This window comes from Triticum aestivum, chromosome 2A (genome assembly GCF_018294505.1).
Source record: "Triticum aestivum cultivar Chinese Spring chromosome 2A, IWGSC CS RefSeq v2.1, whole genome shotgun sequence".
Taxonomy (NCBI): Eukaryota; Viridiplantae; Streptophyta; class Magnoliopsida; order Poales; family Poaceae; genus Triticum; species Triticum aestivum.
In genome coordinates, this window is record NC_057797.1 from 533,139,565 (window position 1) to 533,151,739 (window position 12,175).

Consider the following 12,175-nt stretch of genomic DNA (forward strand, 5'->3'; position numbering starts at 1 on the left):
TATAGAATCATACGACATCACAACAGATCTTGCGGTATGGATCGAGGATTTCCTCCTGCACATCCACATGGCCCGCGGTGATGACCTACACGCCATCAAATACCTCCCACTCAAACTCAAAGAACCAGCTCGGCATTGGCTCAACAGCTTGCCAGCAGAGTCCATTGGCTGTTGGGAAGATCTGGAAGCCGCATTCATCGACAACTTTCAGGGCACTTATGTGCGACCACCAGATGCGGATGACTTGAGCCACATAATTCAGCAGCTAGAGGAATCGGCCAGGCAATTCTGGACACGGTTCCTAACAAAGAAAAATCAAATCGTCGACTATCCGGATGCAGAAGTGCTAGCAGCTTTTAAGCACAACATCCGTGATGAATGGCTCGCCCGGCACCTTGGCCAGGAAAAGACAAAATCTATGGCAGCCCTCACGACACTCATGACCCGCTTTTGTGCGGGAGAGGACAGCTGGTTCGCTTGTAGTAATAACATATCAAAGAACCATGGTACTTCGGATACCAGGGACGGCAACGGCAGGTCACGTCGGAACAAACATAAGCGTCGCATTAATAGCGACAATACCGAGGATACGGCAGTCAATGCCGGATTCAAAGGCTCTAAACCCGGTCAGCGGAAAAAGCCATTCAAAAGAAGCACTCCGGGCCAGTCTAGTTTGGACCGTATACTCGGTCGCTCGTGTCAAATACACGGCACCCCCGACAAGCGAGCCAACCACACCAACAGGGATTGTTGGGTGTTCAAGCAGGCCGGCAAGTTAAATGCCGAAAACAAATATAAGGGGTCACATAGCGATGACGAGGAGGAGCCCCGGCAGCCGAACACCGGAGGACAGAAGAGGTTTCCCCCACAAGTGTGGATGGTGAACATGATATACGCAACCCACATCCCCAAGAGGGAGCGGAAGCATGCGCTCAGGGACGTATATGCGTTGGAGCCAGCCGCCCCAAAGTTCAACCCATGGTCCTCCTGTCCGATCACCTTCAATCGCAGGGACCACCCCACTAGTATCCATCATGGCGGATTCACCACACTGGTCCTAGACCCAATCATTGACGGATTTCACCTCATTCGAGTCCTTATGGATGGCGGCAGCAGCCTGAACCTGCTTTATCAGGACACAATGCGCAAAATGGGTATAGACCCCTCAAGGATCAAACCCACAAAAATGACCTTTAAAGGCGTCATACCAGTTGTAGAGGCCCATTGCACAAGCTCAGTCACACTGGAAGTGGTCTTCAGATCCCCGGATAACTTCCGAAGCAAAGAGTTAATCTTCGATATAGTCCCATTCCGCAGTGGCTACCATGCACTGCTCGGGCGAACCGCATTTGCGAGATTCAATGCGGTACCGCATTATGCATATCTCAAGCTCAAGATGCCAGGACCTCGGGGGGTCATCACAGTCAATGGAAACACAAAGCGCTCTCTCCGCACGGAGGAGCACACTGCGGCCCTCGCAGCAGAAGCGCAAAGCAGCCTCTTAAGGCAATCGACTAGTTCGGCGATTAATGACCCGGACACCTTCAAGCGCGCCCGGAGTAATCGGCAACAGGACCGCCTGGCACGTTCCGAGCTCGCATAGCAATGCGGCCCCCACCCCGGTCCTAGCCAAACGGCAAAATTCGTGCCACGCGTACATAATTACGCATTAAAATACCATGGGCACATGTGGGGAGGGGGCACGACTATGGCACGCTCCAAGACACGACTTAAACCGCACGAGGGGCTTCCCGCTTTATTATTTTTCTATTTCAGGACTTTAATCTCTGGAAACCCTGTCAGGCAGCATGATTGCCGAACACATCATGCAGCAACCAAGGAGGCAGAAAGCTACGTCACAGCATGGAACTCCCAGGTGGATTACGATAACGAGTGAAATACTTGCTTTAATACTATTCCTCAGCTTGCCCTTGGAGGGGACATGTCGAATAGTCCTACTTTTTGCTTATCGCACTACTTGTATCATTCTGCTTTAACGCACCTTTTTGAATAAACAATGCATAGCATTAAGACTATTATTGCATTCTTCCTTTATATATATATGTTCATTCATGACATCTAGCACCCGTACACTCTGGTGTGGCCAATATGCTAGGGGCTTAAGCATACCCCATAATACGGCGTGAGAAGTCCGAACACTTTCGACAGTGCGGCACCCCGAACTTATAGCATTATATGCATCAGCTCCGAATCATGTCTTGGGTCAATACTTGGGTTTGCTCGCTTCCCATGTTTTGGTACCTTACGTTCCGCTATATCGGCTAAGGTAGCACTGGGAGAACTACTGTGATTGTGCCCCGGTTCTGCTGGGCTAAGCACCTCAGTAGAGAAAGCTAAAACTGACTGTAATGATAAGGCGAGAGACTGGTCGCTGTTCGAGAGGTTTCAAGTCCCTAAAGACTTATGCCGCTTAGAGCGAGGAGTTGGCCCTCTCCGGCTTAAGGCATGTATAGCGCCCTGAATTCGGCCTTCCGAATACTAGGGGCTTCGCCAAAATTTAAAATTATAGAATTCTATGGCTAAGTGAGAGTGATAACGCATTATATTCTGATTGCCTTGTTCGTTGCGCTGAGCACCTCCCTCGAAGGACCCAAAAATGGGAACAAGAGTGATCAGGTTCATCCCGAACACCCCAGCACTCGTGGTGTGGGGGCAGAAGCCGACGACTAGCCATTTCTCAGATTTGATAAACAGCCGAACAGAAGGTAATATTTTAAATTCAAATAAGCGTTGCATAGCGCATGTGAACAAGTTTTCATAATACAGGATTACATGAGCAAGCTTACTCAAATATTATATTTTTCGCACACTCGTCCGCTACAAGATGGGCACCCTTCAGGACACCCTCATAGTACATCTCGGGGTGGCGATGCTCCTTGCCCTGTGGTGGCCCCTCCTTCACCAGCTTCACGGCATCCATCTTGGCCCAGTGCACCTTCGCACGGGCGAAAGCCCGGCGTGCACCTTCGATGCAGACGGACTGCTTGATGACTTCCAGCCATGGGCAGGCATCCACAAGCCGCCTCACCAGACCGAAGTAGCTGTTGGGAAGGGCGTCGCCAGGCCACATCCGGAGTATAAAGCCCTTCATGTCCTGTTCGGCTGCCTTGTGCAGCTCGACCAGTTGCTTCAACTGGTCGCTCAGAGGCATCGGGTGTTCGGTCCTAGTATATTGAGACCAGAACAACTTCTCCATTGAACTTCCCTCCTTGGCCTGGTAAAACTGTGCGGCATCCGACACGCTGCGGGGCAAATCTGCGAATGCTCCTGGAGAGCTCCGGACTCGAGTAAGTAACAAGTAATTTACTTTCACATGCTTGCTTTGCATATTGAATGCCTTACCCGCCGCTATCTTCTTCATCGCATCAATCTCCTGGAGGGCCTTTTGAGCTTCAGCCTTGGCACTCTTTGCACTCTCAAGGGCCGCGGCAAGCTCGGACTCTCGCTTCTTCAAGTCAAGCTCCAACGCCTCGTGCTTCGTCACAAGAGCGTGGAGCTCTTGCTGCACCTCGCCCACCCGTGCCTCTTGTTTTTCCCGCTCGGTGCGCTCCTGGGCCGCTTTGTTTTCAGCCTTGGATAGCGCTTGATTCAGGGTTGCCACTTCGGTCGTGGCCCCTGGCAAATTAAAGATGATCCTGTCATTTTGCAATCGCATCCTTTTTATATATATACACATCTATAGACTAGGTATTACTTACCTTTGTTCTCCTCGAGCTGCCTCTTGGCAAGGCCGAGCTCTTTCTTGGACCCTTCAAGGTCCTGCTTCAGTACGATGACCTCCGCAGTCTATGCGGCAGAGGTCAGCAGCGAAACCTGCATACGCATACAGACATACTTATATTAGACTCCTGCAGATATTATTTGATCCTCTATTCGGCTTTTCTTTGTGAACAACAAACAGAGCATCAGGGGCTACTGTCTATGCGGTAATATTTTTCCTATATTTCAAATACTTGCCTCAAAGCCTGTTAGAAGGCTGGCACAGGCTTCAGTCAGTCCGCTCTTGGCGGACTGAACCTTCTGGATCACCGCACTCATAATAGTGCGGTGCTCTTCGTCGATGGAAGTGTTGCAAAGTGCTCCCAGCAGATTGTCCGGTGCCTCAGGATGGACAGAGGTCACTGGCACGGGCGTCTTACCCCTTTTGGAAGGAGGCCGCCTGCCCAAGTCTGGAACCACTGGAGGTTCCGGCGCAGTGTTTGGCTGAAGGCCGAACTCAGAGCCCTCGGGAGCCATACTCCCTCTGCTCCCGGAGTCCGGAAGGTCACCTTGAGGCGCCTCCAGGACTGTTTCCCCTTGACCCGGTGCCTCTCGAGACAATACCTCGGCATTGTCCGTAGGGCAAGGGGAGGTGGCGGTCGGAAGTGGATCGCTATCCATATCCGACGAGTCCAAGGAGCCGTTCGACGAAGATACGTCGATACGGGCTTGGGGCGGTCTGCATAATCATATTCGGCGTTAGGAGAAGCAGTGCGACAAAGGTATGCTATGAGTTACTCTGGTATCCGAATACTTACGACTTTGCCAGGGGCTTGGCCCTGAGCAGCCACTCGTCTTCATCTTTGGCGGCGGTGGTGGAGCAGTCCGGAAGGAGAGTCCTTGCCTTCTTGGACCCTTCGGCCCCCCCGGTTGGGGCGGCCTTCCTTTTCTTGTCTCCCCGGGTGGAGGGGGAGCATCTTCATCTTACTCCTCGTCTTCATGGGAGGAGTGTGTCGCAGAGTCATCGGACGATGAGTCCGATACCACCTGGCGCCGGGAACTCTTTCGGGTTCCCTTGGCCTTCTTCTTGGTCTTGTCCGGCACCTTGTAAGGAGTCAGAGTCAGCATCTCCGTCAGGAGAGCGTCCATAGTGTCTTCGGGCAGAGAGGCCAGATAGTTGATCTTCTCCGATGCCCCCACCCAGTCCTGTCAAAGGCATGGGAGCTCAGACCCCGCACGTGGTTAAGCTATGGGAAGTAAAAATCCTACCAGATGTACAAAACTTACCGGATTCGCAAGATGCTTCACGGTGAGAAAAGGAGGAACCTCGGCGCCCTTAAACAGCACCCTCCAGACGTCCTTCTGCGTCATGTCGAAGAGCTCGCTTAGAGTCTGGTGCCGGGCCGGGTCGAACTCCCATAAGTTAAAATCCCGTTGTTGACACGGGAGGATCCGGTGGAAGAGCATGACCTGGGCTATGTAGACAAGCTAGAGCTTCTTGCTTGTCATATTCCAGATACACTTCTGGAGTCCGTCCAACTCCACCGATGAACCCCAGGACAGGCCCTTCTCTTTCCAGGAAGTGAGTCGCATGGGGAATCCGGATCGGAATTCGGGGGCCGCCACCTAGTTGGCGTCGCGGGGCTTGGTGATGTAGAACCACACCGATTGCCACCCCTTTATGGTCTCCATGAAGGAGCCCTCAAGCCATATAACATTGGGCATCTTGCCCGCCATGGCTCCGCCGCATTCCGCTTGTTGGCCGCCCACCACCTTTGGCTTGATATTGAAGGTCTTCAGCCACAGACCGAAGTGGGGCCGGATGCGGAGGAAAGGCTCACACACGACGATGAACGCCGAAATGTTGAGGATGAAGTTCGGGGCCAGATCTTGGAAGTCCAACCCGTAGTAGAACATTAGACCGCGAACGAATGGATGAAGGGGAAACCCCAGTCCGCAGAGGAAGTGATGGAGGAAAACTACCCTCTCATGAGGTTCCGGGGTAGGGACGGTCTGCCCCGCAGCGGGCAGTCGATGCGCGATATTCGCGGCTAAGTATCCGGCTCCACGCATATTTTTTATGTGTCCCTCCGTAACGGAGGAAGCCATCCACTTGCCTCCCGTTCCGAACAAGTTTGGAGAAGGTTGAGGAGAAGGATGTGGACTTGGGCGTTGGAGCTCGAGTGTGCAAGAATGGATGAGCAAGGAGGAAGAAGGCGTGGGTAGAAGAAGGTTAAACCTTATCCCTTTATAAGGGCGGCTGAAACTATGCGCCACCACTAGCCTGGTAAAACTCGCTTATCCCCCAAGCGCCGTAATTGATGGCATGGTTGGGTTACCCACGCCCGTATTGATGAGAATCCCGTAATAAGGGGGACACGATCTCTGCTTTGACAAGACGTGTCAAGAGACTGCCTCGCGTTATGTGCGGGGCTGGTTAAAGAAAAACGGTTCGAATGAACGCCGGGCCATGGCATGATCTGATGTTGCCAAAACGTGTCAGCAGATTAGATTTGTGGAAATATTATTCTCTCTACGGTGTTATGTGGAACTTATTTTGCAGGGTCGGACACTATCCTTGTATTCAAATTCTTCCGTGGTATATTCGGAGGAGGAACCCGCCTTGCAATGCCGAAGACAACACTGCGCGTCGGACTCATTGTCATTGAAGCCTGGTTCAGGGGCTACTGAGGGAGTCCTGGATTAGGGGGTCTCCGGACAGCCGGACTATATCCTGTGGCTAGACTGTTGGTCTATGAAGATACAAGATTGAAGACTTCGTCTCGTGTCTGGATGGGACTCTACTTGGTGTGGAAGGCAAGCTAGGCAGTACGGATATGGATATCCCCTCCTTTGTAACCAACCTTGTGTAACCCTAACCCCCTCTGGTGTCTATATAAACCGGAGGGTTTTAGTCCATAGGACAACATACAATCATACCATAGGCTTGATTTTAGGGTTTAGCCTCTCCGATCTCGTGGTAGATCAACTCTTGTAATACTCATGTCATCAAGAATAAATCAAGCAGGACGTAGGGTTTTACCTCCATCAAGAGGGCCCGAACCTAGGTAAAACATCGTGTCCCTGCCTCCTGTTACCATCCGCCTTAGACGCACAGTTCGGGACCCCCTACTCGAGATCCACCGGTTTTGACACCGACACCATGGTTCCCCACTCCCATCCCATTAGCCCACATATCCGTACACCGAGGCCACGAAAACCCACGAAGCCCCACACCCTCCTCCATCCGCCACCTAGCCGAAGCCTCTTCCCCGATGACGTCGTCCACAGCAACACCTCGACGTCCCTCATCCACCATACCGGATGAGGATCTGTGGTCGATCTCGTTATCCCGCCGGTTCAGCTACCCCGCCCTCCACCTCCAAGGAGCTACCCCGATGTTCCCCTCGTCTTTCGCGCCACCTCCATTACCACACTGCCGTCTTCACCTGCACCACCGGAAGAACATCATCATCACTGTTTCCTCGGATGAAGCTAAGGTCTAATCGGCTCCACCAAAAAGGTTGTACACAACTCGCCGCATTTTCTTCTTGCTTCGACCTCACGGTGCTGCCGGCGCTCGGTCCCGTGCCGACACAGCGTGGCTCCATCCACGGCGGCATCGCTGGCCACTTCCTCCACGGCATCGCCCCCTCGGCAGCGACGTCCACATCAGTAGGAGCTGCTGCTACTTTAGCTCTCGCTCGCGTTGTTGCTCTGCTCTTGCTCTCGGTCCCCTGCTTGGTCTGCTCTTGCTATTGCTCTTGCTCTTGCTCGTGTTGCTGCTCTCGCTCTTGCTCTAGCTCTTACTCTTGCTTAAGATGCTGCTCTGATTTAGCTACACTTCAGTTGACTGAATCGACTTTTGGGCTAGTTGATTTTCAGGGGGGACTCGCCAGAGTTAAGGAAGAACCAGCCGCAGCAGGGAGGGGAGCTCACCGGAGAGGTACCCCACTATCTATCTTAGGGTTCAAGGTGGGGCGGTGGCGTGGGGATCGCCGGAGAAAAAGCTCGGCACGGGTGGCCTAGAGGGATGGCCGGGGTGGCGGCTGACCGATGGTGGGGAGTGGTTCGGGGCGGGCGGGGCGGCGCACCGCCGACCGCGGGTGGCGGGGGGAGGCTGTTTGGACGGTGGTGGCTGGCGGCTCAGGGTAGCCTCACCTGATGTTGCTACACGACCAGCTACCCCGGCTCTCGCACGCACTGCTGCTGCTGCTAGTGCTTTTCTACTACTAGTGCGTTCAGTTTCGACAGTAAAATTCAGTTTTGACAGCAAAATTTAGTTTTGACATTTAAGTTCAGTTTCAATAGTTAAATTCAGTCTCGACAGTTAAGTTCGGAGATGAGCGGCTGATGTATTTTACATCTAGCACTTTTCGGTTATGTATTTTACGTCATCTATTGAAGATGTTATTAGAATTCCACTCAGGTTAACGTTGTCTCTCTTGTGCTGCTTCAGCCTCAGCGTCGTACAACTCACCAGAGCTGATCCAACGATGAAACCCTCCATCACATTGGAGCATTACCCCGGGCTCCATATCCAAATGCCTAAGATGTTCTTCCCCTCCTCCAACAGCCAAGTCAGCCGGAGCATCCTCACCGACCAACCCAATCACGCTGAGATCGACATGGCTTCGCGAAAGAGGTTGTACACTTGTTGCATCTATTTTTTACTCTACATGTTATATATATTGTCCACTGAGCACTTGTAGTAACGTGAAATACGATTATTTGATCCTACTATATGACAAGCAATGAGGTACCAGGCAACTTAGCTATCCGTGATGGATTCTCTTGAACGCCATCATTATTTATCTCTGCGCGTTTGAGCTGTGCATTTGTTGATGGACCTAGGAGTTGAGATAGTAGGGTAGTGGCCTGGGTCCAAAGTAATAGAAGTAGCACAAAGACATTTTTTGAGTGTAGGCTTTTCCTTGCTCAAGCCTGCCTACTAGAATCGCCGGTGCTTGAAAGGAAAAGTGAAGGAAAAACATAAGAATTGGAAAGTTTCCTATGATACTACTATTCATGAATTTGGTTCAAAGGAATGGAGCAAAGGAAAAACTATAGGATTTGTTCCTTTAGTGTCTCCTAGAAATAAAAACCGTAGGAATTTTAATTTCCACTTGTCCTCCTTTTCAAATTCCTATCCATGAAGCACAAGACTAAGAGATAGTAGCATAATATCATTATAACCGTACATTTTCTTGTGGTTTGACTTAATCTCATCATGCTTCTTTGCATCATGTGATCTTCCAGTTCTTGTGAATCAAACACCCAGATTGGCAGAAATCATGTGTTTTTAAATTCTCTATTTTGCACGTGCATTCCTATCCTATTCCTGTCTATTTCCTATCCCTGCATTGTTAGAATCCTCAAATTCAAAGAAGCCCTTACACAATTACTTTTGTTACAGATATGTGTCAAAGAAAACCTTGTGTGGTTTGTCCTGCTCCTGCTGCGCTGTGTTCCACCCAACTCATCTGCTCCAACGATGGAAGGGTTCACCACAGCAGGGATCCGCTATCCAGACTATCTTTTGCCACCTCGGATCTTCTTCCCCGCCGCCGGCAACCATGACAACTACATTACCATCATCAACTGAGAAGATGACCTTGAGGACTACATGGGTCCGCAAAGAGAGGTCGCACTCTTCCGTGTCTGCTTATGTTATGCATCGCTTAATATGATGACATGCTACTTTATCATCGTGTTCACCTATTAGACTCCGAGTCAGGTCCAAACTAATGCTAAAACTTGAGCTTTTAAATGGTTGTGGGGTACATATTGGGGCAGCAATCAGTACTATATGTCTAGTATCTGGTTAATCTCGGGTGTCTGCTATGAGTTTAATGTTGGGTGCAAATAAACATTAAAAGGAGCCATTATCTGTAATTTTTTAACTAAAGCTATTATCTGCCTACTATCATTGGTTTTGGGTCTATCCACAGTTTGCTACCATCACTCTGGATTTGTGCATGCACTCCTTACATGATCTCACTATGTTTTATTCCTATGCATGTCAGTTATTGTACACAATGGAACTGAACATGTAGAGCAAAAGAGATGAGCCTTGCACGGCAATAAAATTTCATGCAGACGTCGCTCCATGGTGGGCACAAAGGCAGCCCCCCTCCACCCATTTCGGATCGTTATCAAGAGGAACATAACTATCCTAAGGGGGATTCAGAAGGAGAAGACCACTCCTATTTACCCCCTGAGGTCTTCGCTCTAACTTGGCATGCTGATGTTGGTAATATCATGCATATGGTGCCTTGCATTGCTTACTGTATAGATCAAATATGTCATCTGCTTAGTTTAGACATGCTTTGTGTCAATGCCATCTGTTTAGTTTCTTTATCGTATATGTGAATCATTCAATGCCATCTTGTTTAGCGAGGCATCATATATGTGAATTTTGCAATGCCACCCTGGTTAGCCAGTCATCTTATATGTAAATTATATCATGCCATCATTTTTTTGTTACGTGTTAAATTTGTCAACAATTTTAGTACATTCAATTACTCTTCCTGTGCATCAGCCATTCGGCACGGTCATGGAAAAATCTGAAGTGGAAACAAGGTCTTCAGAGTAGACAATGTTATCTGACGAAGCGCATGTCTTGCTGGTTACAGATAGCTCCTCACAGGAGGATTCAGAGACATATGACCAGTCCTATTTCCCCCCCCCCCCGAGGTGCATGCTCTAACTTGGGAGGGTTATGTTGCTCATATCATGCGTATGGTATCTTGCATTGCTATGCCATTTGCTTAGTTTAGACATGCTTTGTGTGAATGCCACCTGTTTAGTGTCTAATTACCTTATATGTAAATTATGCGATGCCATCTTGTTGCAAGACATTATATATGTGAATTATGCAATGCTATCTTCTTGCAGGGCATTATATATGTGAATTATGCCATGCCATGCTGTTTAGCCAAGCGTCATATATGTGAATTATATCATGTCGTCCTTTTTTTGTATTTCTCGTTGCATTTGTCGACAATGTTTGTATATTCAAGTGCTCTTCCTGTGCATCAGCCATTTAAATTGGTGATGGAGAAATCTGGAGTGAAAACAAGGTCTTCGGAGCAGACAATGCTACCTACTGAAGCAGATATCTTGCTGGTTACAGATAGCTCTTCAGAGGAGGATTCAAAGGCAGATGACTAGTCCTATTATCCCCCTGAGGTGTATGCTCAAACTTGGCAGGGTTATATTACTCATATCATGCATATGTTGTATTGCAATGCTTAGTTTTTACATCATATACACAATATTGAACGCCATCTCCTTAGTTGACACATCATATATGCGATTGCCCTCTGCTCACTTGCTTAGTATATAAATCATATATTTGAATTATATCATGCCAAGATGTTTACATAGACAGCATGTATCTGAATTATGGCATGCCAACCCATTTTCTAAAGACATAATATAGTTATATCATCTCATCCGGTTTACATAGTCATCACATTTTGAATTATGTCATTCTATCTGTGAATTATATCATGCCATCATGTTTCCATCGACGGCATGTTTCTGATTTATGGCATGCCAACCACTTTAATAGACACATCATATAGTTATATCATGTCATCCTGTTTACATAGTCATCATATTTTGAAGTATGTCATTATATCCTATTTAGTTAGCCATCATACATGTGAAATTGTGTCATCCTATCCTGTTTAATTAGCCATCATATATGTGAAATTATGTCATGCTATTCTGTTTGGTTAGAAAACATAAATGTGAATTATTTCATGCCCTGTTTTCTTCCCTACTATCCATTGCACCTATCTATCTTACAATGTTTGTACATTTAATTATTTTCTTGTTTATCAATCATTTCAATAGGAAGGGGTGATGGCAGTATCTGTGGGAGTAAAAACACGGTCTTCAGAAAAGATCGTGCTACCTGCCGATGCAGATAGACCCACGGTTGTACTTGCCCAAGAACCAGCCCCACCACACATAACCCAGATTCACGCAGATTGTACCCCTACCTAGTTGGACAGAGAACCAGCTACACCCCTTCTAACCCCAACCCCAATAGATAGTAACCCTGTAGCGATTCGACCTCAAACGGTCAAATCTCTGTGCATAAGTGTCATCCCTGGATCGGTAATGCTGACACACAGTACTTAAAGGATTTATAACGGAGTTTCAATCACACACTGATTACATCGATAGTCTCAAAAGAGAACTTATTACAATAATATGGCTTAAGGACATCTAATTAATATAACAGCGGAAGGCTTTGAAGATAAGTGAGTCCATCAACTCCAACGACATAGATGAGTGCACGACAATGACCTAGCGCACCTTACTCTTCGTCTGAAAAGTCTGCAACATAATATGTTGCAGCCCGAAATGGGTCAGCACATGGAATATGCTGGCAAAATAACACTGTAGAGCAAGGAACAAGAATAACTGCTATCACTACATG